Below are 27,684 nucleotides of genomic sequence, written 5' to 3'. Positions count from 1 at the left end.
GAGATGGCATAGCTCGGGTTTAAGAATACAAGCTCCTGGGACAACTGCCTGGTCAAATCCCAGTTGTGCTAGGTATAGCTGTGTGACTTGGGGGCGAGTTACTTAAACAATCTGTACCTTCCTTTCCCCCTCTGTAAAAGTGACAGTAAAGATGGTCCCTTCCCGTGATGATTGACTTTTATGTGTCAACTTGACTAGGGCGTAGTAGAGAGATACCTGGTTAAACGCCAGGCTTGAGGTTGCCATGGAGGTATTTTACAGATGAGATTAACATTTACATCTGCAGACTTGGAGTAAGTAGATTACCCTCCATAGTGCGGGTGGACCTCGTCCAGTCAGTTGAAGACCTTAAAATAAAAGGACCAAGTGCTGCTGAGGAAGGAGGAATTCCACCTCCAGACTGCTTTTATTTTATTTTATTTTATTTTTTGAGACAGAGTCTCGCTTAATTGCCCAGGCTAGAGTGAGTGCCGTGGCGTCAGCCTTGCTCACAGCAACCTCAAACTCCTGGGCTCAAGCAATCCTCCTGCCTCAGCCTCCCCAGTAGCTGGGACTACAGGCATGCGCCACCATGCCCGGCTAATTTTTTTCTATATATATCAGATGGCCAATTAATTTCTTTCTATTTTTATAGTAGAGACGGGGGTCTCACTCTTGCTCAGGGTGGTTTCGAACTCCTGACCTCTAGCGATCCGCCCGCCTCAGCCTCCCAAAGTGCTGGGATTACAGGCGTGAGCCACCGCGCCCGGCTTCGGACTGCTTTTAGACTCAAGCTGAAGCATGAACTCTTCCCGGTGTCTCCAGGCTGCAGTCTTACCCTGCAGAGTTTGGACTTGCAGCCCCCACAGTTGCATGAGCCATTCCTTATCAATCTCTCTCTCTCATACACACATGCGCATACACACACACACAAACCTAGTATATATAAACCTATTGTATATAACCTGTTATACTTGCATATATATACCATATATACACACACATATGTGCATATATGTCTCTCAAACCTATTGGCTCTGTTTCTGGAGAAGCCTGACCACCACAGTTCCTTACTGAGCCACTTTGAGGATTAAATGAGTCACTACACGTGCAGCCCATAGAGCAGTGTTCGACACGCTAGCAGTTATAATAAATTCGGCACTTGCAGTCTGCATGGGCTCTGCGTTGGGTGGGGCACTGTCCTTGCCCTCGGGAAGAGGACAGTCCCATGGGAGGACACGCTGGCCACTGTAACACACTGAAGAAAGAGACAGAGACAGGACAGAGCCTTAACAGTGGGCCGAGATTGCCCTGGCTCCCCGCACATTCTGCCAGACTCCCTGACCTAGTGCTCGAGGTCAGTGCCTTCATCTAGGTCCTTCTGGTATTACAAGAAGGGGTGAGTTTAAGGCGATGTCAGCGTCCCAGACGTGAGACTGGCTTGTGCACAGGCAGTTGTTTCTTATTCAATAGTGGGGTTATGAAAGCACCTGACAGATCTGAAACACTTGGCCTGGGTACGGGCAGAGGGCAAGTGTTTTCCTAGCAGATACACAGGCCTGTCTACACTAGAGGTGTGCACGGGTTCAGGCCAATTAGGAAGGCAGCCCCTGTCCCTGGGGAACTCAGAGCCCGGGGAAAGAAATCTCCACCTGAAAAACAACTGTGATCCGTGGCATTGCTGGAAAGGACATCGGAGCCCGGGCAGTGGGAGCGGAGGAGGGAGCCCAGTGCTGACGGGAGCCAGGGAAGGCAGTGGAGATTCTGGGCACGATGACCTGCGGGTCAAGGGGCCAAGTGTAGTGACAGGAGAAGCAGAGGAAAATCACCTCCTAGGCAGAGTATTGGTCTTGCTTAACACAGAGGGAGCAGCATGAAGTTTGGAGCAGAGAAGGTCTCTGCACACTGGGGAGGGGAAGTAGCATTAGCTGGGAGGAGTGCCACCCATCCAGCCTCAGCAAAGCCCGACCCTAACAAGCCCACGGAGCAGCCATGCCCGGCTCCCGCTGGTCACGAGACAGCAGCGGCATAACTGCTGAAGAGCCACTTTTCCTCTAGCCCATGTCTTTTCCTGCATTGCAAGATAACTTTAAGAGGCCATTCAGAGAAGGGACCCCAGCTCCGAAAGCACTGTCGTGCCCTCTCTTAGAACTCCCCTGCCGCTCAGCACGGCACCTTGCTCAAAATAAATTTGTAGTAGTTCTTTCTAGAAATGAATCAAACCATAACCCTTTGCTTTTCAGCTCACCTTTTCCAGTCACTATTTAGTGATCATTGGCAGAAACACGATCAAGAATTTCACATCTGAAAGGTCCCTGGGATGTAGGCTGCCCACCCATCTCACTATAGAGATTAAGATTCTGAGGCTTTGAGATGTTAAGTAATTTGCCTAAAATTACCAAGTAACTTAGCTGGTCAGGTAGAGACCACCCAAATCTTTATAGTGTAAGAAAAGAGTGAAAAATGCGAACCCTCTGGAATTGCAAGCATCCTCAGATGTGGTTATTTATCCATTGTTTGTGGCTGGTCTTTGTTGTTTGGAGGGCGGCGCTGGTCCAGCTTCATTGTGGATGAGCTGGCTTCCGCCTGTCCCCTGGCGATGGGCTGTGCCGCTCCCCAGCACTTGACCCGAAAAGATCAAGGGTTCGAGGGCAGCTGGATCCGTGCAAAACGACCTCTCAAGCACTTGGTGGACATTTTCCAGAACAGTGCTGGGGTATAAGGGATGTTAGCAGATGAATCAGACATGGTTCCTGCCTTCGTGAACTCATCGTCGTTTGGCAAAGTAGCATAAACCGAAGAAAAAGGACGAGTAAAGGAAGAGTGACATAACCACACAAGGCGGCTGCCAGAATGGCCCAGCCTCTCACCCTCATGAGGGTAGGTCAGCGCCTCCATCACCTCAGCCAGAATTCAGCTTTGCTTGCTGTCTGCTTAGAGCAGAACAATTTGGTAGCTTTGTAATAATTTGCTATTAAAAGGAAATGAGTTGAGGCTTCCACCCTGAAAAAATCAAGGATGAGGAAATACAGGGAAGAGGCAAGAGGCACTATTTACAGGCCAGTGAAGTTGGAAATGGAGGAGAGAATGAATGTTATTAGGCCACACTCCAGAATTCTTCAGGGCAGACTGCGTTTTCTGCAGAGAGAAAAGAAAAGCAAGAAGATGCCAGTTTGTAATCTCGTTTCTCAGGCCAAGAGCGTCTGTTTGTGGGCCATGCCTGATTTCCTGGGTGGAGGAAACATCAGGGGCAAATTGATTTTGGACGGGAAGTCCCTTGTGAGGTTGACAGGTGAAGGCAGCGGCATCTTGCGCTGAATCTCTTAGCCGTGGTGAACGCACAGCTCCTTGGTGGTCTGGATGGAGGCACGTTGCCAAGGCCACTCCGAGAGAGCCCAGCGCACTCAACAGAAGGATGTAGGGCTGCAAATTCCTGCACAGGTGTGAAAGGACAGTCATAGCCACGCCTAGCTGGGGTGATATTAGCAGGACCACATGGATTGTTATAACAGAGTTTCCATAAGAAACTTAGCAAAAGTAGACGCAGAACCAATTCAGAGTGTCAAAAATATGATTTTAAGCATGTCCCCTAAAATTAACCCCTTTTAGTCAAGGGACTCTCTGTAATCATCCATAATACTTTGCCCAGGCTCAAGCACATAGGAAATGCAACTGAATAATATCTGTGGAAGAAAGGAAAATGCACGACAGTGGTAAAAAAAGATACTTAGAAACACATCAATTTAATGTCTTTAACTATGTATCAACAGGCACAGATAACTAAGAAATGGATTAAATTTATAGATTTAGGAGATAATCACTCAATAATATTTCTTCACAAATTTATTGGAATTAGACTTTTCAGGTCAGGTATATTATCGAACTTGCCCTCACAACAGAGTAGATCCATGCCCATTTTATGGAATCTGGTACTCAGAGACACTAAGGGATGGCCAAGGGTGAGCACTGCAAAAACACACTGAGCAAATGAATGAGCAACTCCTGCTGCGTGACTCAGTCAGTATGTGACAAAATAGACAAAACTCAGTTTTCCCGGTTCCCATTCTGTGTCCTGATTTAAGACAACTCCTGAGTTAAGACCGAAACGAATGTGTTTCTGATGACTCCAGTATAACCTGCTTCCCTGGGCTTTGGTTATAGAGTCACTAGTCAAAAGTTATCACAAAATCTATACGTATGTAAACAAATGCCTCCTTCTAGAGACCATTTCTCCACCAGTTCACATAACCATCACCCATAGGAGTGTGGGAGTTTATGGACAGTAAGATGAAGTCACCGGCTCCTCCTTCTGTGCTCCTGTCTCGCTTTGAATTTGCCTCTCTCAACATACAGGGTTAGGAGGTGCCCTTCTCTCCCTGCCCCTCCCACCATATCGTGATCTTCTCAAAGACGGGGCAGGTGTCATGCCCTACTCTCTGTGTCCTCTCCCAGCCCAGTGTGCTTTGTGTGTAATAGGAGCTCAGAAATCACTTACTGCTGAATAAGTGTGACCATTCCACTGTCTTCATCTGCCACATACAAAACGGATTCTAATTAAATATATTTTGAGGATGGTAATATCAACAATAATATTACCAACAAATCTTAGGTTATTGCTACTCCTTCCAACAAGATTGCATGAAAGAAACTTTCCTTTGGAAACTGCAAAGGAGTGCTCTACCTGTGTCCAAATATATATTTCAGATCCAAGAATGACTCACTCCGTAAAAGACAGTGACAATCTACATATGGATGGAAGGAGTGAGGTTGTTAATTCTCATCCCGATTGGCTGGGGTTCCTGATCTGATTCAGTATTCTCTTTTGCTCACTCCTTCAGACCACGTAGCTCTACAAGGCTAAATCACACTTTTTGAGTCGATGTTTACTGAGTCATATCTGATAAGCAGAATATCATGAACGTGTGTGAAGTTGATTACGTGAGTTCTTGCCTAACCCGAGAGAAAAGGGACAAGATAGAAAAAATAAGATCCGGTTCCTACCAGATGAAAAAGCATAGACTGTAGGCAAAAGAGTGGAGATTTTCTCAAGTTAAAGATTCCACCAAAGAAAAGAGTGTGAATCAGAATTAGAAGCCAAGTCAACACAAAGGCAGATGCATTTCCTACAGTGTTGAGAGAACTAGGTAGATAAGGGGATAGATTCGGAGGCCGAGCAGATATCTGGGCTTTGCAAGTAAAGTTTCAGAGACAAAAAGCAGCATCAAACACATGAGATGGAATTTGCTTCAAAAATATAAATCAATTTATTTAGTAGGTCAAACATTGAGCTAGGTTGTCATTATATAAAAAAACTGAGTGATGGTCACACACACACAAAAAAAGTGTGTTAAATCCCAGGAAGTTCAACTTTTGGAAACAATTTTAGAACTGGATTAAAAAATAACTTCAATAACTGCCTGGCCAGCTCTTTATTCTTCCTTCTTTGGGGGCAAAATAAAATCTGAGTTTCTTCTGAGTCGATTGAGTTTGAACATTTGTGCTAGGCTCTGTGAATTGCTAACATTCCGTCTTGCCATGTCTTGTAAACATATAAAAGACTATTGTTATACAAAGATAGGTTTTTAATGATGCTTCAATTCCTCTACCTCTGGAGTCCACTTAAAACCATCCTCTGTTGGGAAGCTACTTGCGAATATCGTGGCTTTGCAGGAGCACAAAGATCATCTACCTCATAGAAAATCGTCCTCCACTGGCAGAGAGCTGTGCTCGATGACCTAATCGGTCTTTTCTATCTCCAATTTCTATGATTCTATGAGAATCATCACCCGCTATAAGAAACAGATGTGGGCTGGGTAGACAATGGCTGTGAGATCCATCTTCCTCCACCAGCCCCTTTCAGAGGCGTAGGTTGCCACCTCTCTCCACCCCCCCACTCTGTGGCAGCTGATGAGATATTTATAGTCCTCTTCTTCAGCTTTCCAATTATAATTATCAATATCTCCACTGATAAAAAAAAAAGAGGCATCATCAGACTTGTGCACAGTATATGATAAGCCAAGTTTGTGTTGAAAATGAGAATAGTTTCTTCCAATTACAGACAAAGGAGAGGTGCATTTGGTGGTGAGGCTGCCATCTAAGCTGTGTTCACGTGGCCACAAGAGAGATCTTTTGCACCCCCCCCCCCAAAAGCACCTGTGTGGACAAACAGCAAGGTGGAGTTGCTCCTAGGAGCAGCTATTGCCTGAACAGACAATGCCGTCTGTACTGTACAGAGTTAGAGCGTTGCTTTAAATATAATAAATAAAAGTGAAATCTTACACAAGGCAGCACAGCTTAGTAATTGCTGTTTTGGAGCTCACGTCTCTGCAGTTATTGAGCTCAGCATTTCATCTCCAGCTGCAGCACAATTTTTGCCAAATATAGATAAATGAAGTTAAAGTTATTGGCAACCACTAGTTCTGTGTCCCTGTTTTGAGTTTATAGATTTCGTAGGAATGGCATTACTTTATTTCTGCAGCAGACAATTGTTCTTCTGAAGTGAGAACTTTTTCCATGCTACAGTCTGTGTGGCACTCTGACTTGAGCTGGAGTTTTTTATCAGAGAGATATATGCAGGGCAGGAGGGAGATTTCTGTTCTAGCTACAGATCAGTTGAAATGTGGAGGTGGAGGGAAGACAGATTCTCAATCCAACCAACATATTTTGGGGGTTTCCAAACCTTAATGGAATTTTAATAAATTATCCTCAAGTGCCCCTTTCATCCTAAATGGCCTCTCTATGGTGACTACGCCCCACAGATCTACGGCTCCTGCAGACTCACCTGAGAAACAAGACTCACCTGCTGTCTGAAAACACCGTTTGGTTCTAGCCTTTTGTGCCTGGTGAACTTTGAGTCTATAAAATTTCCTGTTAGAGTGACCATATGAGAATAATAGAGTTTGGGATTAAAAGTGATCTTCAGAGTTGTGGTTTAACTTTCCATAGTACACAACTCACTGCTAAGGCTGATGGCCCCTGACTTCTTTTTGATCCCCTTTGGGTGAACAGAAAGCTTAGTCTTTCAAGAGGCAGATGGTGACATGTATTCTCATTGTTGAAGATAAATATGAATGAGGCAATTTTTTGTTGATGTTAGGGGACAGCCATCGTGCCTCCCTGGGTATTGTCCCTGTCCTGTGCACACTGAGCCTCTCCATTACTCTGTTGTGACTTTGTTTTTACTTTATGTTTAACTATTACGGGTGCATAATAGCTGTATCTCTTTATACGGTACATGTGATGGCTTGATACAGGCATACAATGTGAATTAATCAAACCAGGGTAATTGGGGTATCCATCACCTCCAGCATTTATCATTTCTTTGTGTCAGGAACATTCCACTTCTACTCTTTTAGTTATTTTGAAGTCTACCGTAACGTATGGTTGATGCATAGTTCATTTTTAGATGCCTCGTACTCTCAGTGGCTTTGTGGGTTTGGTAAAAAATACTTTCTAGAACCTCATGCAGTTGTAAAACAGGACGAGATGAAGACACATTTTGGAAGGAGATCACTGCGTGAGCCAAAGTCGTTCGGCTGATGCGCACTCCACCGTCTTGATGTCTTGGCCACCGTTACCCGGAAACCGCTACTTGCTGAGACGCCTGACCTCACTTTTACTCACACAAGGTTATTCTCACATGTCTTTGCTGGGTGACCCTGTCGTGTGTGATATTAGAACAAAGTCACAAATTATGCTCGCTTTTCCTCCTCTTCTTCCCTCCCTCCCTCCCCCCTTCTGATCTGTCTCGTGCTCTCTCCTTCTTTTCCCACCAGTGATTTAAGCCCACTTAAAAGATAAACACAATTCAGCCATGAAAAGAAATAACTTAAATATGCTAAAATGCATTTTTTTTCAATTCATGTAATTTTGGTGATTGCCTCTGTTGGAAATCCCTTCAGGAAATACTTTTTCCGTGTCCTGTCTTTCTACCAAATCTGAAGACTTAGTAGGACCCCCTTTCCCGACCCCCCCCCCCCGGGCTCAGATGGCCTTGGGAGTGGCCCCCTCTGCAGCCCGTGGCGGCTCAGCTGCAGCACTCCTCACACTGCAGTGTGCGCACATTTCTGTACCGAGCCCCCCTCACCCCACACCGGGTAAAGATCACTTTTAATTTATTTTCACATTCCCAGTCCTAGCATGCTCGAGATAGATGCGTAGAAGGTCCTCGGTGCGTATTTGTGGAATGCATGGACGTGATGACAACAGAAAGGACTTTGGAAAATAGCACCAAAATAAAGGGAGAGGCTTTGAGCAAAGTCTAAAAGCAAGTGAGGATGCTGTGGCGCCTGCCTCGGGCTGGGAAGGCATTTGCTGGCTGCTCACTGCTCGGCCCGGGCTGGCTGGAGAAGCCTCGGGCAGCTTGGCTGCCCCCGGGCCCGAGCCGGGCTCTGCTCTGCGCCGTGGAGGTGTGCGGTTCCGGGCAGGCAGCTGAGAGGCGCTCAGCTGTGGCTCGGAGCTGTGAAGGGCGTTTGCAAGCCTCTGCTGCTGGCCTGTTGGATCCCTGCCTCCCTCGAAGACCTGCGAGCTCCTCCTTTGGGGAGGAGCACGTGGGGCTCCTGCCCTTTCTTCTTGTAAGAGAAAGAGGTGGGCTGGCTCAGGAGCCATGGAGTCTCCTTGGCTTCTTTGAGCCTGAGTTGGCGACAGCTATTCTTTCCATCTTCTCATAACAGAATCTTCTCGTAACAGAACAAGGAGCGGGCTCCCACCCCCTCCAAAATGATTTAGTTTGGACACGAAGAAGACCTGCCCTGCAGAAGAGAACCTGCAGGGATTCTGTTTCACGGTTCTTCGCGAAACACCGTTTGTCCTGGGTCCTGTCTTCCCCACAGCAGGGGCTGGAGGATGAGCGTCCTTTCTCCAGAATCACACCGTACGATTCTGAGGGAGTCAGGATGAGTGGCCGCAAAGAAGTCTGGCGAGACTCGGTGCCAGCCGTAGACAGGCAAAAGACGAGGAGCACCCAGGAGGGGCCCGGATACTGGCTGTGACTCTTAGCCCAGTCTGGGGTCATCTCTGAGTCTTGGGATTCCTCTGAAAAGCCGTGTTTTTCTAGGACCATTTGAGTCCACAGCTCCCAATAGCTTCTTTCTCTCCCTCCCTCCCTCCCTCCCTCCCTCCCTCCCTCCCTTCCTTCCTCCCTCCCTCCCTCCCTCCCTTCTTTTCTTTATCCTTCAAAAAAAATTTGAGGTCAAATTCACATGGCAAAGTCATTAACCATTTGCAAGTGTGCAATTCAGTGGCAGCCGGTATGTTTCCAATGTCACGCAGCCACCACCTGTATCTAGATCCAAGACATTGTCATCACCCCAGGAAACCTGTACCCAGTAAGTGGTCACTCTCCTCTTCCCCTCTCCCCGGACCCTGCAAACAGTGTCACGCTGCTATCGGCTTTTGTATCTTAACATTGTACGTATTGGGAACAATTCCTTTCAGTCCTTTTATTTTATTTTATTTGCAAAATGTATTAAACACATTTTGTGCTAATCACTGTTCTGGGCACTTAATGTACATGAGCTGCCCAACCCTCAGAGCAATGCTGTGAGACCGTTACTGTTTCACCCCTACTTTGCAGATGGAGAGACTGGGGCAGAGGAGGGCAGCAATGTGCTCCCAGTCCCCGGGCACGGAGGGCAGAGCTCGGGCTCACGCTCACCCCAGCCCTGCTGGGATCGACACTCCTGGACACTGGGCCGTCCCCTCCACTGGGTTTCAAAAAGACCCTGAACTTCCCGCCTGTTGCTCCCGGCTTCCTGCCCTCCCTCTGCCGTCCTGGGCCTCGGGGCTAGCCACACAAGGCTGCCTTCTCCTTTCCTTCCCACGTGGGCCTTTCTCATTTTTCTCCTTCTTCTGGTTTTGTTCTGTAGCCTCGTGGGGCATTGGGCAAGAGACGAAAGATCCCATACTAACATCTGTGCTGTAATTTTCCGTGACTGCGTCCGGGTGACCGAAAGCATGAATACTCTTTTCTGGATCAAAACGTCTTTCAGGCTTGATCCTGACCTCTTTGGACAAACACAGCTTAGGTAAGAGTCTAAACTCTTCTTTTGGACGTTGAGCAAAACTGGAAATTTTGTCAGTGAGAAACAACCAAAGTTCATGGCCAAATAGCAGTGTGTTTGCTTAACCTTGGGGAAAATGATTTTTTTTTTTTTAAGTTACAAAACTGGATGCAATTGTAACCCTTCCCCCCAACTAAAAAGGCAACAGAAAACATGAAGGCTGAAATGAGAAAACATTGTGTGTGTGTGTGTGTGTGTGTGTTGTCAAAAGACAGAATCAGAACAAATTCAGTTCAAAGATCCGAACTGTCTTTTATTTGCGATTCTAGAATTGGGCAGCACCTCATTCTGTTACATAAGATGGAGCGAGTGTTCCGACAGGCTGGGCAGAAGCGGTCGGCTTCTCGGACAGGGAAGGACTGGGGAAGGCAGAGTAGAAAACAAAACGCAGATTGGTCATTTCAGAGCGACTGTCCTAGTAGGGTCTATACAGAGGGGGCTGCCTTGTCACGCGGCTAACCCTGGCCTGTCTGGGCACTTGGCTACTACTGCTCTCTCCCGACGTCTTGGAAGAGCAGGTGACACCCCGGCCTCGGCCCCGTGGTGCGGGCTTCAGCACCAGTGACCCCAGTTCGGTGTGGCCTGTCGGGCCTAGAGCAGGAGCTCAGTCCAAACCAGCGCCTGGTACATTTTATTTGACAGTGCACACGGATAACATATTTAACGTATTTTAATTTTACCATCAATACCTACACACACCTTTTTAAATGACGCGCGGAATCGTGAGAAATTGCCACGGCTGTGGCTGGAGTTTGGGTTTCATTCTGTGTTTGCTTCTGACGGGAGCGGTGAGCGCAAGGGCAGGCCCCGTCTCACGGAGGAGGAAACCGAGGCACACGCGCACAGCCTAGGGTGGCAGCGTGGGGTCTGGCGTAATCGCTGGTGGCGGGGACGCAGGTGTTCCTGTTTGCTCTTCCCTTTACTCCTCTGCTACCCTTTGCTTAGATGAGTGAGACTCACGGAAACGAGCCGCCGTCTCCTGCCGATTCTCTGTTCGGTCCCCGTGGAGACAGCCCAGAGCACCCCGGTTTTTCCTCTGTCCCCTGTGTCGCTCCACCGGCGCTAGCTTCTGTGCCCCTGGGGGACAGACGCGAGGCAACTGGGTCTCACGGTGACCGGGGGTTTCAGTAACCCCGTGAAACCACAGGCTTCTGTCTGCTGCTGGTTTTTCCCTTTCAGAGAAAACGAAACACAAAGCCGTGCTTTATGATTTGGGGTTTTTCTCTTCTCTTTGCACCGAGAAGCGCAGAAGTTGAATTCTTAGTTAAAAGCATGCATTCTTTTATTAAGATAATTATATGTGACCTGAAAACAACAGTTCCCACATTTAAATACTTTGTGCAAATGTATGGCTTGGTCTCTTTAGCTACTAAGAGTCACACGATCACACAAATCCTCGTTGTCACTTCTGTGTGTCACCTGCAATCCTGCTGGTAGGTTTCATACCAAGTCAGGGCTCGTTCCTGAACTTGGAGAAATGGAAGGGAGGGAGAACACCCAGCGAAAGAGCTCAGGGTCCCAGGTGCCCCTCACCTGTTACCACTGGCAGAGAAATGTAGCCCCCAGTCAGATGAAACGCACTTGTCCTAGCGTCAGGGATAGCACAGGCACTCAACAATTACCGAAAGAGCGTTACCTGCCCTCTCACTGCTCAAGGGAGGGTCTGGTCCAGGTAAGACCAACATGACACATAGACTTAGCTTGGTGCAACAAATTCCATCACTTGATAGTGGGTGTCTGAAGAGTCCAGTGACCAGGATCTTAAGGCTGAGGCCTCTCCCGGTGGTGAATTGTGCAGGAATAGATCAGCACGTCAGCCGTGGGCAAGCCGGGGCTGAGACGTAGCACGCATGTTGCTTATTTGACGAGTGATGTAGGACAGTAAAAATATGAATTATTTACTAAGTCCTACTAAAAGCGCACTGTCAACGTCTTACAAATGTTAACCCACTAATTCTCCTAACTACGCTGTGACTTATGTACTGCCAGGTTCATTTGCCAGATGAGGTCATTGAGAGTGAAAACGCTTAAGTAGCTTGTCCGAGGTTACTCAGCAGCAAGTGCTGGAGCCCGGATTTGACCTCCTGTCTGCCTCGTTTCAAAGTCTTGCTCTTTCTCCCACTTCCTGCTGGCTGCAGTCCGAAGTCAGCCCTCACGCCTTCTGAGCAGGCAGGTGCACAGCACAAATGGCCTTTCCCCTGTGCGCTACCCGGGTGGGGGTGGGGGTGGGGGGTGGGGGTGGGGGATGGGATTTCTGGACCTGCAGGAACCCGTCTGCATTTGGACATAGAGGAAAGTCACCAGCAAAAATATGGATTGAGGACCAGTCGCCAGGCGAAGCGGGCATTCTGCCTTCCCTCTGGCGATATTCGACAAGGACCATCCCTTTTAAAGTGACAAGCAAAAATATCCAGCTAATCGAAGCCAGGAGAACACCTTATTTTTACCCAGCACATCCAGATGTTTGGGCCTGTTTGTTTGGGCTGTTAGTTTTAATAAATCCTGAATTATCTGGGCAATTGTCTCATGATTCATTGCTTTGCTTTCCATGTCTAAGCACGGCTAGCGGTGCAAGAAACGTTATGTGATCCCTCCACCCTCTCTCTTTCCTCCAACTGAAAAGACAGGGCTGGGCCAGCCCCGGGCGGTAACTGGACTGTCCGACGCCGTGCTGAACCTGGCCGGTGGTGGTTCCAGCTGTGTTCATGAATGATCCACAAAGCCACATCTGGATTTACACACTTCTTACCTAAATGTAGACAAACCTAAATTATCTTGGATCAGCCTGATGTATTTCTATCGTGTGCTGTCCATCTTCCCTAAATATCTCACTCCACCGTCTCACACCTCCACATTTCTCTTTTCTCCAAAGACTTAACAACAAAAATATGTGCTTCTTTCCCCACGACCTTCTCCACCCCAGCAAGGAGTTTAAGGATGTAAGAAACATGCCTCCTTTTCTTTCATGTGCACCAGTGAAATTTTTTTGAGTAAGTGTGACGTGTAAAATATCAGAATATTTTAAAACAGTAATACCTTCGGAGACTGCATGTTTTAACTTCTTTAACTGAAGCCCAAGAAAGCTCTGTCTCCGCACCAAATAAGGAGCATGTCTTGGGGCGCACACGCGCACACCCTGCCTGCCTTTTCTACTCCACTCCGCCCTCCCATTTCTTTCTTTTTTTTTGTTTTTATTAGAAAACACTTGAAACTTATCATGGGCAGCAGATGGGAGTAGAAAATGCAACTTGAAGACAGTTATATAAATATATCCTTGATGTCTGTTTTGCTTTTCAATTTGCAACGAAAGTACAAAGGTAGGCCGGCGCGCCAGCGAGGGCGGCCGTGTCTCTGATATCCGTTCCAGATGTTGGCCAGACTGCGCGGAGCCGGGCTGGTGGCACGGGGCTGAGCCGCCTCCTCCTCCAGGTGGGATTCCTCACGCGGATTCTCCGCACGCTCCCCGCCCGGCCAGACGCTCTGAACTCCTCCACCTCTCCCGCCCCTCATGCGCCTTCCCGAATTCCTCACGCCGGGCGGTGGGGTGGGGGCGTCTAGAGACAAGGCCCCTCACGTGTTCTCGCTTAGCACCTTGCCTCTTCAAAAATGAGAACCTTAAAATGAAGTAAATAAAATGAAGGAAAACAAAACAAAACAAAACAAAACAGGGAAAAAGAGCCCCCGCGTCGTTGCTAATTCTCTTTGCCAGCCAGCGCGGCGTCTGCAGAGTCCCCGAGCTCCCCCGAGAGGCTGGGGGTCCCGCCTGCCCCCCTGTGCCTGCCAGAGTGCTCGAGGTGGCGCTCTTTGTGCCTACTTGTAACGGATTTTACGCCGTAACATGTTCGCTTCCTGACTCAACCCTGCTGGGCACAGAGGTGTCTCATAAACCTCGCAGGCGCCAGCTTCATTTGTCTGAACCTTGGTGGCTGTCTAGTGCGGGTCAACAAACGCCCGGGCGTCTGTCACCACGCCGGGGACCACAGAGCAGTGCTGTTATTGGTCTGTGCCCTGTGTCCCCCATGTCCCCCCGTCACTGAGACAGAGCATGAGGCCCTGTCCTCTCGGCCCACTCGAGGGCCGGCAGGCTGGGCACTGGAAGAGCAGGCGCAGGGAAGCTGGGGCGGAAGGCGACTGGGCAAAACCGAGAGTCGCCCACGGCCCCTAGAGCAGTTCAGGGCACCAACTGCGTTAGGGACAGACGGACGCTCCGGATGGCACAGTTCTGTCTGCACGATGTTTTGCAATTGGAACATTTTTGAGGGCACAAAAATTCCAGGGAAATGACTAGGGATGACAGACGTGTCGGAGGTCAGGGAGCCCGTTTTCTTCTCCCCGGGACCTTCCGAAGCCGGGCGTGAACTGTGCTTGGCACTGCGAGCGCGCCCGGGTGTGCTCCTCTGCGGCAACGGCAGAAAGCACACTCTGCAGAGGTTTTCTTGCTCTTCCTTCTGCTTCCTCACGGCAGAAAGAGCAGGTCTTTGTCAGACATGTCTTCACTATTTTGAGTGCTCTGTGTGTGCACCGGTGCTTGTGTTTGAAGGGGCCGTGGACATACACCAGGCCATGGCTGAGAGCAGAGGGAGAACAGAGGCCGAAGTTGGCCTTGACCTTGTTGCTTCAGAGTTCAAGTTCTCAACTCTGTGGGTTCAGCATGGTACAGGGCACGCGGCCTGCTGAGGTGTTGCTAGGATGTCTTTCCTTCTCCCCGCAACTAGCTGTGCGTGCTTGGACATGCTGCTCCATCACTGATGCTTCATCTGTTTCATCTGTAAATGAGGAAAATAGGACACCTTGAGGTTTAACTAGAACACATTTTTCATGAAAGGGTCTGGTAGAATGCTAGAGGATCGAGCGATCTCAACACATTTTAGAGATGTGGAATTCAGCAGAAGGCGGATCTAAGATGTCTTTGATGGGAAAATCCAAAATATTGTATCATAAACCAGTTTTATCTGTCATTAGATTTAGGTTCAACAGCCTCGTTTGAAGACTGACGTGCAAGGCAGGGGTGAGGGTGGGCGCTTTGCACACTGTGGGGAAGGGAGTGATGAGAAGGCCACGGCTCACCGTTGAGGGCTTCTTCTTGGCAGCGTGAGCTGGGTTCTGTGGCTCTGCTGCCAGGGGCAGGGGAGAGGCCCCTGGGAGTGGGGTGGGGTGTGGAGGACCCTGACTGGATGTCCGTGTGCTGGTTGGATTCTCACGGACAGAAAAAATCCACGGTGGAGCCTGGGAAGGAACACAGGGCCTGTGCACACGTGGGGCCTGTTCTAGCCTCTTCCACAGCCTCCTCCCAGGCTCACGCCGGCAGCTGCCATTCCCCAGGTGGATGGCCCGGCCTTCTGCAGCTCCTCCTGCTGCTTTCTCTGCCCCAAGTCTGTCTTCCTCTGTTTTCCAACTGGTCAAGTCTTATTTCCCCAGGATTCTAGCTCAGACGGCCCCCGTGATCTTCCCCGCTCCTTGGCTGGAATCAGCTGCCCCACCCTGTGCTTCCCCGACGCGCACACGCGTGTTTGTTCGATGCTGTTTTCCTTGCGCGGCTTCAATGCAGCTGTCTCAGAAGCCGAGGCAGGCAGGGTGGGGCCCACGCTGTTCTGCATCTTTGGCACCTTCCCACCTCCCCCCTGCCTGCCTCAGGGGTCCCTCCCAGCAACACAGCAAGGGAGGTGGTGGTGCCACTTTTGGGGGAAAAGAACTGAGGTTTAAAGAGATTTATTAACATGTTCAGGATCACACGAATGGTGTTATGATGGAAACAAGATTTGGATCCAGGTGTTTTTGATTCTGTAGCCCTGCACCGGACACGGCTCCGCGGGAAAAGGCCACAGCGAGGGCTGGCGGGGCAGCTGGTCCGTGGCCAGCGATGACGCCTTGCACAGGTGGCCCCAGCGTGGGCTCTCGGCCCTGCACGCCAGGGTTGCTGCACATCGGTTAGAGTCGGCCCTGTCTGTGGCCAGCCGGCGTGACCGGACTGTGCAGCCGGCGGGCAGCGGGACAGCCAGGGTTGGAATAGGGACGTCACCGCATAACCACGCCCCATGCACAGGAAGTGGCCACAACTGGGTGTGACAGGGCTTCTCTGATAATGCGCACTGTCATTTCGCATTTGCCTGGGATTGCCCAGGAAATGCTTTTATGAAGACAAACCATTTCCAGAGACTTCCAAAAGGGAAGGAATGAAAGATTCTCAAGAGCAATGTGGACGTGGTGCCAGTAGGGGCCCACTGGACTTCAGCCCACTCCCGGGAACCGCTTGTCCGGAAAATACTCTAAAGCCAGCTGGCAAACGACTGCAGCCTGGGGCCAGATCTAGCCCCGGGCCCATTCCCGTACAAACCAAAGCAAACAAAAGAAAAGTAGGAGGCAGGGACCCCGTGCTGCCTGCAAAGCCGAGAATGTTTCCTATCTGGCTCTTTACAGAAAGGTGTGCTGACCTCTCTTCCGAAGCATTATTTTTTTGTTTTCCAAAGCGTGTTCTGCAGACACGGGTACTGAGACAGGAGGGAGTCCACGGCCAGAGTTTGGGAAACTCCGGTAACAAAGTGAAACAGAGAACTAGACGTCAGGGCCCTGAAGAGCCTTTAAACCCACAGATTTATTTGACCTGGGAACTCTCCCTCCACGGGTCACCCCGAGGGCAAGTGTCCCTGGAGCTGTCCTGTGGGAAATGTTGATGCTGACGTTTTAACACAAAGGCATCCCCACCAGTTGAATTCTAAAGGAGAAAAAGCTCAGGTGGAAGTCACAGCTTACAGATGGTCAGCTTTTAAAGACTATGGTTCTGGAAGGTCTGACATAAGAGGCAAGCGGAGACGTCCCAGCTGATCTTCACGTCCTATGGGACAGTTCGTGTTTTAAGGTCACATGACAGTGGCAACACTAAAATGGGAAAATTGCATTATACTGGGCAAGTGCCTCAAAAGTGTTATCAATAGCAGTGGCTGCCTTCTAGAAGGACACCAGTCCCTGCCCTCCCTGTCAGCCCCTGGGGTTCACCCTGGGACATGTGATGTTTGTGCAGAAGAAATTCTGCACAGACTAGGGCATAAGTGAAGCCAAGCCGGACGGTTTGTTGAGCTCCAGCAAGCCTCAGTTAATTATGTCATGAGGAGTCTTTGAAAGACCAGATCGTGCCAAGGTAGACAGGGTCTGGCTATGATTAAACCACAATCGTAGCAGGTCTTGACTTCCCTTTCTGTTGCTAATGCAGACATTTACTGGTACCAATCACGTGCTAGGCACTGTGCTATCGGGGGACACACACAGAAGTGGAGAAGTTCTTTTTCCCTCTAGAAACTCACAGTTGATTCATGGAGCGCATAAACGTTTATTAGTCACAACTGTGTGCTAGGCAGGAAAACGTGACAGGTCCGATCCTGGACTTTATGGAGATCACAGTCACACAGAGAACTTGGGGACTGAGCGGGTAACTGGAAGTGCGGACAGCGAAGTCCCGGGGCCACAGCACCCCCCAAAACACACAGACCCTGACCTCTTGGAGGTCACAGCTCCGCGTAGGAGGCAGGCCTGTGGGTTACAAGTGACAGTGTGGGGTGGCATTTGCAAGAGAGATGATGAGGGCTGCTGTGAGCTCACAGGAGCCAGCGGTGTTGGCTTTGCTCGTGGGTGGGGGAGTGTCAGCTGGAGAGGACACTGGTCACAGGACAGAGGAGAGGGGGCGTTCCCAGCAGAGGAGGTCCGGGGTTCCCAAGCAAGGGGAACGGGAAGGGACATGGCACCCTGGAGGGAAGCAGTCCAGGGTGGGCCCCACTCGGGGACACTGAGGGTGGGAAGGGGCCCCGGACCACGCCGAAGGGTCTGGTCTTTGTGCTGTGTGTGTGGGGCGGGGAAGCATTTTAAAGACTTAAAGCACAGGGACCATGACCACTCCGGTGAAGTCAGGCTGACTATGTGGGGCTTCCTGCTAGTGTTTCAGCTGGGTTGGGATCCCAGAGGGCTCCCGCGAACGGGCCTGGGTGAGTTAGTCGCACCAAAGTTCAGGCCTTGTGCAATGCCACCGTGCGCCCTTTGAGAACACAAGGGCATCTGGAGCTCCGGGACCCCACGGGCTCTGTGCCTGAAGCAACCTATGCGACCAAAAAGGGAACATTTCAAAATTCTCTTGTTTACGGTCTTACATAGCACCAGCGGCGTGACTGTCAAGTCAGCTGCTCCCTCGGAAATGAAGCGTGTGCCTTTGTAAAACGACACAGAAAAGACCCACCGAGGAGATTATAATTTGGTCATGACAAGGCATGCTGGGCCAGCAGGGTCCTTGCCCCAAAGCCTCTCTCTTTCCACAGGGAGACACTCTGCGGGTTCTGCGGGTGTGACTCGGGCCCTTTTCTCAAAGTACCGTGTGACACATTCGTCTTTTTTTTAAGAGTGAACGTTTTCGTGTTTTACGTGCGTGTCCCGCAGGACCATTCAGTGGAGTGGGGCGTGCTGTGGTGGCCTTGGTGCAGTGTTGGTGTCCAAGAGAGAGTGCTGCTTCCTCATGATTTTAGAGATCCAGGGGTGTGGTATATACTCACAATGGAATATTACTCAATCCTAAGAAACGATAGTGAGCTAGCACCGTGTATGCTATCTTGGATTAAGCTTAAGCCTGTAATACAAAGCGAGATGACACAAGACCTGGACAATGGGCTCCACATCCACTCGCCATCAAATTGGTACTGACAGCCTAAAACTATGGCACTCAAAAAACTGTAGTGTTCAACAGGGATCTGGTGGTGGGGGGGAGACCCACATCTTAAGGATGTGACGAGCATTGTAGGGGGGAAAGGATTACCTCTATCCCTTTTTAGGGAGAGGCAAAGAAACACACTGTAACCAAAAATGTCTAAAAAAAATTGTTAATGGGAGGTGAACAGGTGGAAGGGGGAGAAGGGGAAGGTGGTGGGTGCAGGGTGCACCACTTGGAGGCGGGGTGGGGAGGGGGGGCAGGGGCAAGATACGTAACCCTAACAATATTTGTACCCACAGAATTTGAGATAAAAAATAAATCCAGGGGAACTTGGAGGTAATTTCGTCTGCCCCCTTAGCTAAGGAGTGAGGAAATTGGGCCACCTGACTGCAGAGACGGGGTCTAGCTCCACGGCGGTGTCCTTCTCCTTTCCTGCCTGGCTCCCCTGCGTCCCCATCTGTCAAAGGAGGACCGGAACTCCCGCCCTTCTTCTGCACCGCAGGACGCAACGCGGAGAAGCACGCGAGGACCCGGGGCCTGAGGCACCGTGCACGCAAAAGAGCGAAGGCCACCCTCGGACGGGCGTGCCGGGCCTCCTTCTTCCTGCCCTTCCCATTCTTTTGTGCCTTGTCACCCCTCACTTACAATGGGAACGTATGGTGGTAAAAATGATATTAATTCATTGGCATGTTAGGGGTTTTAGACAAGGCATTTACTTCTTAACACCTACGGTGTGTTAAGTACTTACCACTCTCTTAAGTACTTACTTAAGAAAAGAGGTGGGATTAGTTTGTGTTGGGTGGATGGAGCGTGTGTGTCTGTGGACATATGTATGTACATGTACAAGCATGTACGTCTGTGTCTGTGTAGGTATGTATGTACACGTGTGTCTCTGTGTGTATGTGTATGTCTGTGTGTGTATACGCGTGTGTTGCTTTGTCACATGCCTTATTTCATAGAATTCTCCCTAAAGCCACCCGAGGTTGGGTACTCTTATTGCTAACCTCCTAATGAATAAATTGTTGGGTCTTAGCCAGATGACGTCACCTGGCCAAGGTTATAAAGAAAGTGGTCGGTGGCAGCGTTTGAGACCAGGGTATCCCGACCCCAGAGTTTTGGCCTGTGCATCATGGGCTGCTGGCTCCCGAGTCGGAGCAGTTTTGCTTTGAAGGTCCCTCGGCGGGAAGCTATTCCCGACAGCGGCCAGAATTGACTGAGCGAGCGGCTCCCTGTACGGCGAGAGGTGCTGGCAGCAGGTACAAGGCTTACCTCGTCCATTCACAGCCTACCTGGGAGCAGGTCCAGGTGCAGAATGACTCGGGGGATGGATGCCGAGCACACCGAGGGGTACGGGAGCTGCCCCACGCAGGACGTAGCCCCCCGCGGTCCGCAGAGCCCGTGCTCTGGCCTCTCCAGCGGCGGCCTCCCCATAGCCCCGCACCCCAGCCTTCACTCTAGAAAGAGAGATGAGCATCGCTGTGTTTTTTTTTTTTTTTTAGTTTGATTTTAAAAAATAATTTTATTTCAAAATATCAGGGGGCACCAGTGTTCTTGTTACATGGAGGAATCGTATCATGCTGAAGTCTGGGCTTGCAGTGTGCTCGTCGCCAGAACAGTGTGCCCTGTACCCGCTAGGTAAGTCTCTATCCCCACCCCGCTGCCTGTGCGTGTTTTACAGCAGCGCTTGTGAAGACTTTGTAGAGTGCAGCGTATAGTCAAAATCCATTTTAAATTTCCCATAATGCCCAGTGCATTCCCTCCCCCGCCGCCCCCACGACAGAATAACAGTTTTAGCAACAAAGTCTACCTTTGCCATAGATCACGGTTTCTCCATCTTGGTGTCACTGACGTTTGGGCTGGGTCATTCTCTGCCGTAGGAGTGGTCCCAGGCACTGTAGGGTGATGTTTAGCAACATCCCTGGCCCGTGAGACACCCGTGCTTCTTCCACTCCTGTTACAGCCAAGAGCGGCTCCGGGCACCGCCAGTGTGCCCTGGTGGGAAAGTCACTCCCGGGTGAGAACAAGGCCATAGATGAGACATTCTTACGTGTTTCTATACTATTCTACATTCTCTTCTCTTTAATTAAGAAAAAAGCTGATGGCAACCTACGAAATCGATTGCCTGACCCACTAACAAGTCTTGGTTTGTGATTTGAAAAATGCTGTTATGGGATTGCGAGATTAGTGGGGGGTTTTCCAAAGAAGGGAAAGTACAATTATAGGTAGCAATGAGCAAATCATTAATGCAAATTTGAAAATAAGAATACAGAACTTGGAAGTTTCTTTTAAGGAGGATTTAGTCTTTCTGAATACAAAGATGGTAGCCTATTTTGGACACCCAGTAAACTGTTCAGAGATGAATTCTTCTCCTGAACACGTGGGGCGGGCATGATACAGCCGGAAAGAATGCGCAGTCCTCCCCTGCCTCCCGAAGAGTTGGAACACAGGTGCCTGCAGGATCTGGGATGTGAAATGATGAAAGGATTTTTCCATGAAGGATTTATTTGCAAACACTATCCATAAAAAAAGACAAACCATTTTATAAAAAAAAGTAAAGCAAGTTCATAGGTTTTTCTCTCCTCCTTAAAGGGAGGGTAGAATTGTACACGCTTTTATGAGAACTCTGCGTCTAAAAGCGTGCTCGGTGCTGACACTGAATTCGCCGGCCTTCATCACCGGCTTCATGGTTTAGATATCAGGGTAAACCGAGTCTCACCACAGGCATTGAGGATCCAGGCAGGTGACTGGGATATTGGTTTGGAGTCAGATAGGTCTGAGTTTGAGTCCAGGCTCTGCCTACTTTCTAGGGGACCTGGAACAAATGACGTAGGTCCTTTAAGCTTCATCTTTAAAATAGGAATGATAACATCTGTCTCGAAGCTGTCTCAAGGCTTGTCACTGCTGTACGGCAGTGTGTGGCACACAGCGCACATCCAGCAAAGCATCATGACAGTGACCGTGATTGCCAATGGGTAGCACCGATATTCTGCAAAATCCCGGGCACTGCTGCCCCTCAGCCTTGCTCCTGCTGCTCTTTCCTGGTACAGGATGAGCCGCAAGGGGCCACGCTTTACGTTGGCTGCCCGAGGAGGAGATCTGCTCAGAAATAGCAGCTGATGACCTGAATCCACTGACACCTTGAGGGTGAGAAGTTTCTGACCCTCAGGCAGGGGCCGCAGAGCACGCACCTAGTGCATCGCCCCCAGGCCATGCTCCAGCGGCATCTCTGGGAGGGAGAGACACTTTTGAAAATGGGCTGTGGCTGCCTGGTGACTCGGCTGCTCATCTGCCTAAAGGGCAATGCTGGGTTTGGCGGGGCCAGTCACCAGGAACCCTGAATCTGTGTTATTTTCAGTTGTACCTTTTTAGAAGTCTGATGTAAAAATTGATAATAAACAAAACAAGCATCGGGTTGGATGCTCGGATGCATGTCCCGCAGAAGAAGAGTGTTGGTGGGAGTCACAGAGCAGCATCTGGCCCCTGACACATATGGGCTTGCCCAGCAGTGTCGCTTAGAAACGCCACTTAATCAAAGACAGTCGCTCCTCATGTTGGAGCGGAGCCCAAGCCGTCCGTTTGTAAAGATAATTTGCAATGGGAAAAAGTCTAATATCTGTTCCAACCATTTTTTTTTCATTTCTCTTTTATTTTTATTTTTTCATACTTGAGGTGATAATTTTGGAGGAGAAATAATAGACATAGTTGATACTTCCTTTTATAAAAGGGAAGACCAAATGAGATAACGTACTTCATAAGCCGTGGAGTAACTTTATACGTGTAAGGTTTGCCAAAACGACCACTAAGAAGATTTGAAAGTCTGGAGAGAAAATGATGAAACTCGGTGATAAAAAAAAATGATGCACTCTGGAAACTTCTGGCAAGCACAGATAGGAAACGAGACCCAGTGACAAATATACCCTCTCTCTGAGTTTTGACATAGGTCAGTAGGTTCTAAAATATTTGACTGCCATGATAGTAGCTCCCCTGAATAACAGCCCTCCACGCCAGGCAGGATTTTTCTGCCATTAGAAAGCCTGTTATGTAAAATAAATGCAAGTGCAGCTTCCCCAGGGAGGGCAGGGCCCAGTAGATTCCTACCCACTCCCTCTCTCCCTCCACCTTCCAGGCAGCCACTGTCCACCTGTAGCTCCGCCCAGTGCCCCTCCTGGGTGGACTTGCAGGTGGGCTCTGTGGAGTGGTGACTTCCTAGAGGTAGCTTCCTAGAGGTATGTTAACATAGATTATTTGTGAGTTTGAGTAGGACCATACATTCACACGCATATGTACGTGCATCATATGTTGTTTTCTCTCTCGCTGCTGGCCACCAGCAACTGACAGCATAGAACCCCAGCTGCTCTCGTCACCGACACCAAGGCTTTGCTGCGAATTCACAAGTGCGTACAGTGTTCGGGAGTCCTAACATCCGGTTTGCGTTGCTCTTAGGTGTTCTTACCTTCAGCTTCCAGAATAGAGTGATGTTTCCCCTTGATCGGTGAAGGACAATTTGACTCTCAAATGGGCAAACTCATTTCCACGTGGGAGCCAATCCTGCCTTCCTGGGACGAGCTTTTAAAAAGAGGAGAGAGCTTCGGAAGGCTCCGGGGGAGGCGTTTCCACCTGAACACGCACGCACACTTGCGCTGCAACCTGCGTGCCTTTTAAAGTGACAAACTGTAATTGTTCAAACCTTGGCTCCCTTCTCCTCCCTCAGTAAGAAGTAGAAGGCTGCCAGTTTGAACTTTAATGGGCTCAGCTGTTTCAGAGCGGAGGAGTCAACGGTGTTAGATTCGTTTTGCAGCTGGACCTAGTGAATTATATTCATTCACAAACCCAGTTTTACCTGGCCGGCTCCAGCGTCCCCACGTGTGTGCTCACGCGGGTGCAGATTTTTCTCTGGCCTCGGCCGAGGGGACCTTTAATCCTGGAGGGGATTGTTGCTGCTGCTACTCTGGTGCTCTCTATGCGCCCTGCCTTCCCTCTTGAGGAGTTCTGGAACCAGATGGAAAGGGGGCTTGTATTGGGAGTGTTCTCATACACACTGAGAAAGTCTTGCATATGCAGCAATTTCAGCTTCTATTTCTGAGAATTTTGTCAGGAGTCTTGACAATCAATGAGAACCGAAAACAATTAGTCACAGTTGCGGATCTCTCTTTAGGTTCACGGGCAGAACACGCTTCCCAGGCGAAGCCATGTCGGACGGCAAAGCCCAGGGCCGTGCTGAATGAATGCAGTTTTTAACCAGACAATGGCATTTCAGTCTGGGGCTCAGGAAACATCCTGACGTCCTCTTTGTTTAATCAAAGTTCTTTCCGACTCTCGAATGCCGGCTGATTTGCGGGGCCGCCTTGTATTCCCATCTCTGATAGATGGTGCAGTTGGTGTTGAAATCTGTACAGCTCATCTGAGCAAAATGTTTTCAGCCAGTACAAACGCATCCAAACAATGTCATTCTTACTCTTATCATCAATAAAAGAAATCTCCAAATTTCCCCGAATCAGGGAAGGGCACAGTTTTCTTTCATCACATTCGGACCCAGGCGAATTCACATGGATTTGAGAAAGCAGGGACTCAGGAAGGAGGAGCCAGGCCCTCCACCTCTGGGGCAGGTGTTGGGAAAACTAAAACAGGGAAACAGCTCTCAGAAGAACCGAAAACCTGTTGAGTCTGCCTTTTAGGACTTTTGACGTGGGCCCTCTTGTGCTTCATGTAATTTTCCTGCTGTTCTAGGTGGCATGGAGGAACAGGGTAGTGGGAAGAGGGTTACATCTGTGCTTCCAGAGAGTTCCATCTGTGCGGGGGGCGGGGGGTGAGCACAGACTCAGGGCGCTGCCCAGCAGCCGCTGGCGGGCTGGTGGACAGACGCCTTGTGGACAAACCAGAGCCCCAGAGGGCTCCAGGCACTACTCCAGAAGTCTGCTTCGGGGCGTGGGGGTGCGCCAGCGTTTCTTCCCGGGTTGGTGGCGAGGTTGGGAGGAGTCAGGGGACGCTTTGGGGTCTTGCAAGAGCAGCAGGGGTTTGCAAGGGAGGGAAAACCTTCCTCCCACAGAACCTGGGTGGAGAGAAACACAGACGGGTGACCCAGCCAGGGCGCAAATAACTCTGGTGGCCATTCAACCCCAGGGCACCACAGAGTAACTGTATAACCTGTTGAATTTCAGTTTCCTTATCTGTAAGTTGGGGATAATACTCACTTACAGTTTGTTAAATCAGAGTTAAACAAGATTTATCAATCAGTTCTGTATCTCATATATGCACACGTTTGGTGCCTGACACACAGGCTAGGAGGGTGACAGGGCTGGGTCAAATGCTGGTTTCCTTGTCACTATGGCCCCACCCTCTCCCCAGCTTTCACTCACACACATGGTCTCAGATACGCTGGAGCGGGACTGTGGTTTCTGTTTGTGGCTAGTTCTCTTTGTCCCATTCCACGTCTCCTGCCCTCCGTGGCCCTTCCGCTCCACTGTTCCCGGCACAGCCTGAGTTCAGCGTGCTGGGGACAGCCTGTGTGTGAAGCCACCTCTCCCTGTGACTGCCCCGAGCAGGGCTCTTTTTCCAGGTCCCGTGTGTCCTCGTCTTCCCCTGTGCCCCGCACCCCGGACAAGGATATCGGACAGCAGACATCGGAGTTTTCGTGTCATTTACTTTTCTTTTGTTCCCCGGCAGGCCTGTTGCGGAGGAGGCCGTCCTCAGACTCTGGGCTGTGGCCTTCTGCAGGCTTCAGGGAACAACCGACAGTGGCCCTGAAAGGACAGGGCGAGAGACCTGCACGGTAACAGCGCCAGAGAGACCCTTTAGTGTCCCTCTCCTTCTACGGGAAATGAGGCAGGTCACAAACATGGCATGCAAGCATGTCCCACTCTGCTCAAGTCTTATCACTTAGAATTGGAGCAAAGGCTGGCTCAGGGAGGGGAGCTCCTCGCCCATGCTCTGTTCATGGTTGGAAAGAACGGGATGGAGAGCCACTGTCCTCCCCGGGGGCAGCCAAAGTGACTTTGGGGTGTGCCTTGCCTCTGTGCAGACATCTCCTTTCAACAGTTTGATAACAGAAAGGATGGCGGGAGCGAGGACGGCGGGCTGCGGGCTTGCGTAGGCGGGTGGCAGGGACGGCAGGAAACCTTGGGAGTGCGAGGAGCTAGAGCTGTGCATTTACAACCAGAACTTTTTCCTTTTCCCTCACACGGCTCTGGCCCCGTGCCCTGGACGTACCTGGCGGCCCGCAGCTGCTGCAGCAAATTGATTTATCCTCCGACAACGGCCGAAGCTGCTGCCTGTGACATCAGAGGCGCTGCTTCGCCGGCTGTTTTTTTTCGGAGATGTTAACATTTTTTCCCCTTTGCTTCTCGCTGTTGTTTCTACCATCTGGTATTTTGGGGTGCAAAGTGTGGTTAATAACTACTGTGCTTTCAAACAGAGACTGCTCGGAGAAGTGTGTGTTTGGGGGAGTATCGGGGAATGATATGTCACATCATGGCCATAAAATACTCTAGGACAACTCCCGTACTGGACTGCCAGATATTGCTTTCTCTTAAAAATGCTTTCATCAATTCATTTTTTTGTTACAATTTCTTACCCTTTTAGGACAAGGTGAGTGGAAGCTGAAGTCAAGAGAAATAGGCCCTGACCCAAGGGACCTGATCCCCAGCCCGGCTGGGAACCCTGGCTGCGGTCCCAGGAGCTGAGTCAGGACGTGGCAATGCCTCCCAGGCGTGGGCAGCACAGCCCGGGGGGAGGGGCCTCGGGGTGGGGCGTGGCAGAACCGGTGCCCTTTCTACCTGTTTCTAACCCTTGAGCAAGCCATTCACGCCTTTGAGTCTTGAGTGCTTCATGTACACGCAGAGTCCAGTGCTAACCACTTCATGAGAACCGCGTGAGGGCAAAGTGAGATGGAGGAACACGTGCAAACCCCCTTAGTGCGGCCTGCAGTAGATGCTCATGTGGCATCTATGACTGCCATGGCTTTGTGTCTGGCCGGAGCTGCCTGGAAGGGGACGTGGTTTTTGTAAGACGCCTCTCCCCCCCTGTGCCCCCCACCTCGGCCCCGAGGATGTTTCTGTGGACTTGCCGGCTCCATCTGCATTTCTCAGTTCAAGACTCCGTTCTTGGGGGTGTTCAGAGCCTTCCGAAAGGCTCAACTGGTCCAATTTACTGACGCTGAGCGTGCTCACCTGCACAGTTCAGCTGAATGGCTCGTGAGAGCGATTTGCAACATGGCCCTGAGAGAGGCCACGTCGGTAAGAAGCGGGATGGAGCGAGACTGTCTGCGCGGGGGTGGCGTCCACGTGAACTCGCGGGCACCGTGACCGAGTTCACCCCTCCTGGACGTGGGGACTCCAGTGCCACTGTGGACCAGGAATGCCAACTCGGCAGGTGTTCTGTGCCACACGGTGCCACCGCGCCTTCCAGCCTGGGTCTGCAAGTAGCTCTAGAAATCCACTCACCCGTATTTTGCATCGCCAGCGGCACATTTCCAATTAAAAGGACAAGTTTTTGGGTATGAATCATGTACTTTGTATAAATTCTGCTATGTGATGATTTATTTTCTTGACACCAAATAAATTACACACGGTGAACTTGGCCTACTTTTACGCCACCTCCTCTACGGATTCTGGGTTAACACGAAGGGAATTGATTAGAGTGACAACTAATTTAGTGGGTGATGAGGACCTCATGATTTGGACCCTGCAGGAAAATTATTTTAAAGAAGTGAAAAGTAAAAAAAAAAAGCTTTTAGGAACCAAAGCATTTTACAATTCCTAGAGGTCCTTCCAGCTTTAATAACTCACCTGCCATGTTCAGTGCAAAGGTTATTAACCTCCCCGATGGAAACAGCAAAGCCCCCAGCCAGTCCACGCTCAGAGTCGTGAATGAGTCACTGATCATGCACAGCCCCAGTGACCTACTTGCCAGGGCCTGCGTCTCTTCGCTCTGCACTCAGGAAGTACCTTAAAGGAGGAACTA

The 27,684-nt window shown here is 50.0% G+C and overlaps 1 long non-coding RNA gene across 1 annotated transcript; it reads left to right on the top strand.

Annotated features, from left to right (window-relative positions):
• The first annotated feature begins 9,239 nt into the window (after nucleotides 1–9,239).
• LOC142869945 (uncharacterized) lies at nucleotides 9,240–25,540 on the top strand. Its single transcript, XR_012918465.1, has 3 exons — nucleotides 9,240–10,004; nucleotides 20,263–20,361; nucleotides 25,390–25,540. It is a non-coding gene; the product is annotated as an uncharacterized LOC142869945 (long non-coding RNA).
• The last annotated feature ends 2,144 nt before the right edge of the window (nucleotides 25,541–27,684 follow it).

Source organism: Microcebus murinus, chromosome 3 (genome assembly GCF_040939455.1).
Source record: "Microcebus murinus isolate Inina chromosome 3, M.murinus_Inina_mat1.0, whole genome shotgun sequence".
Classification (NCBI taxonomy): domain Eukaryota; kingdom Metazoa; phylum Chordata; class Mammalia; order Primates; family Cheirogaleidae; genus Microcebus; species Microcebus murinus.
This window is presented reverse-complemented; position numbering and strand designations above follow the sequence as displayed.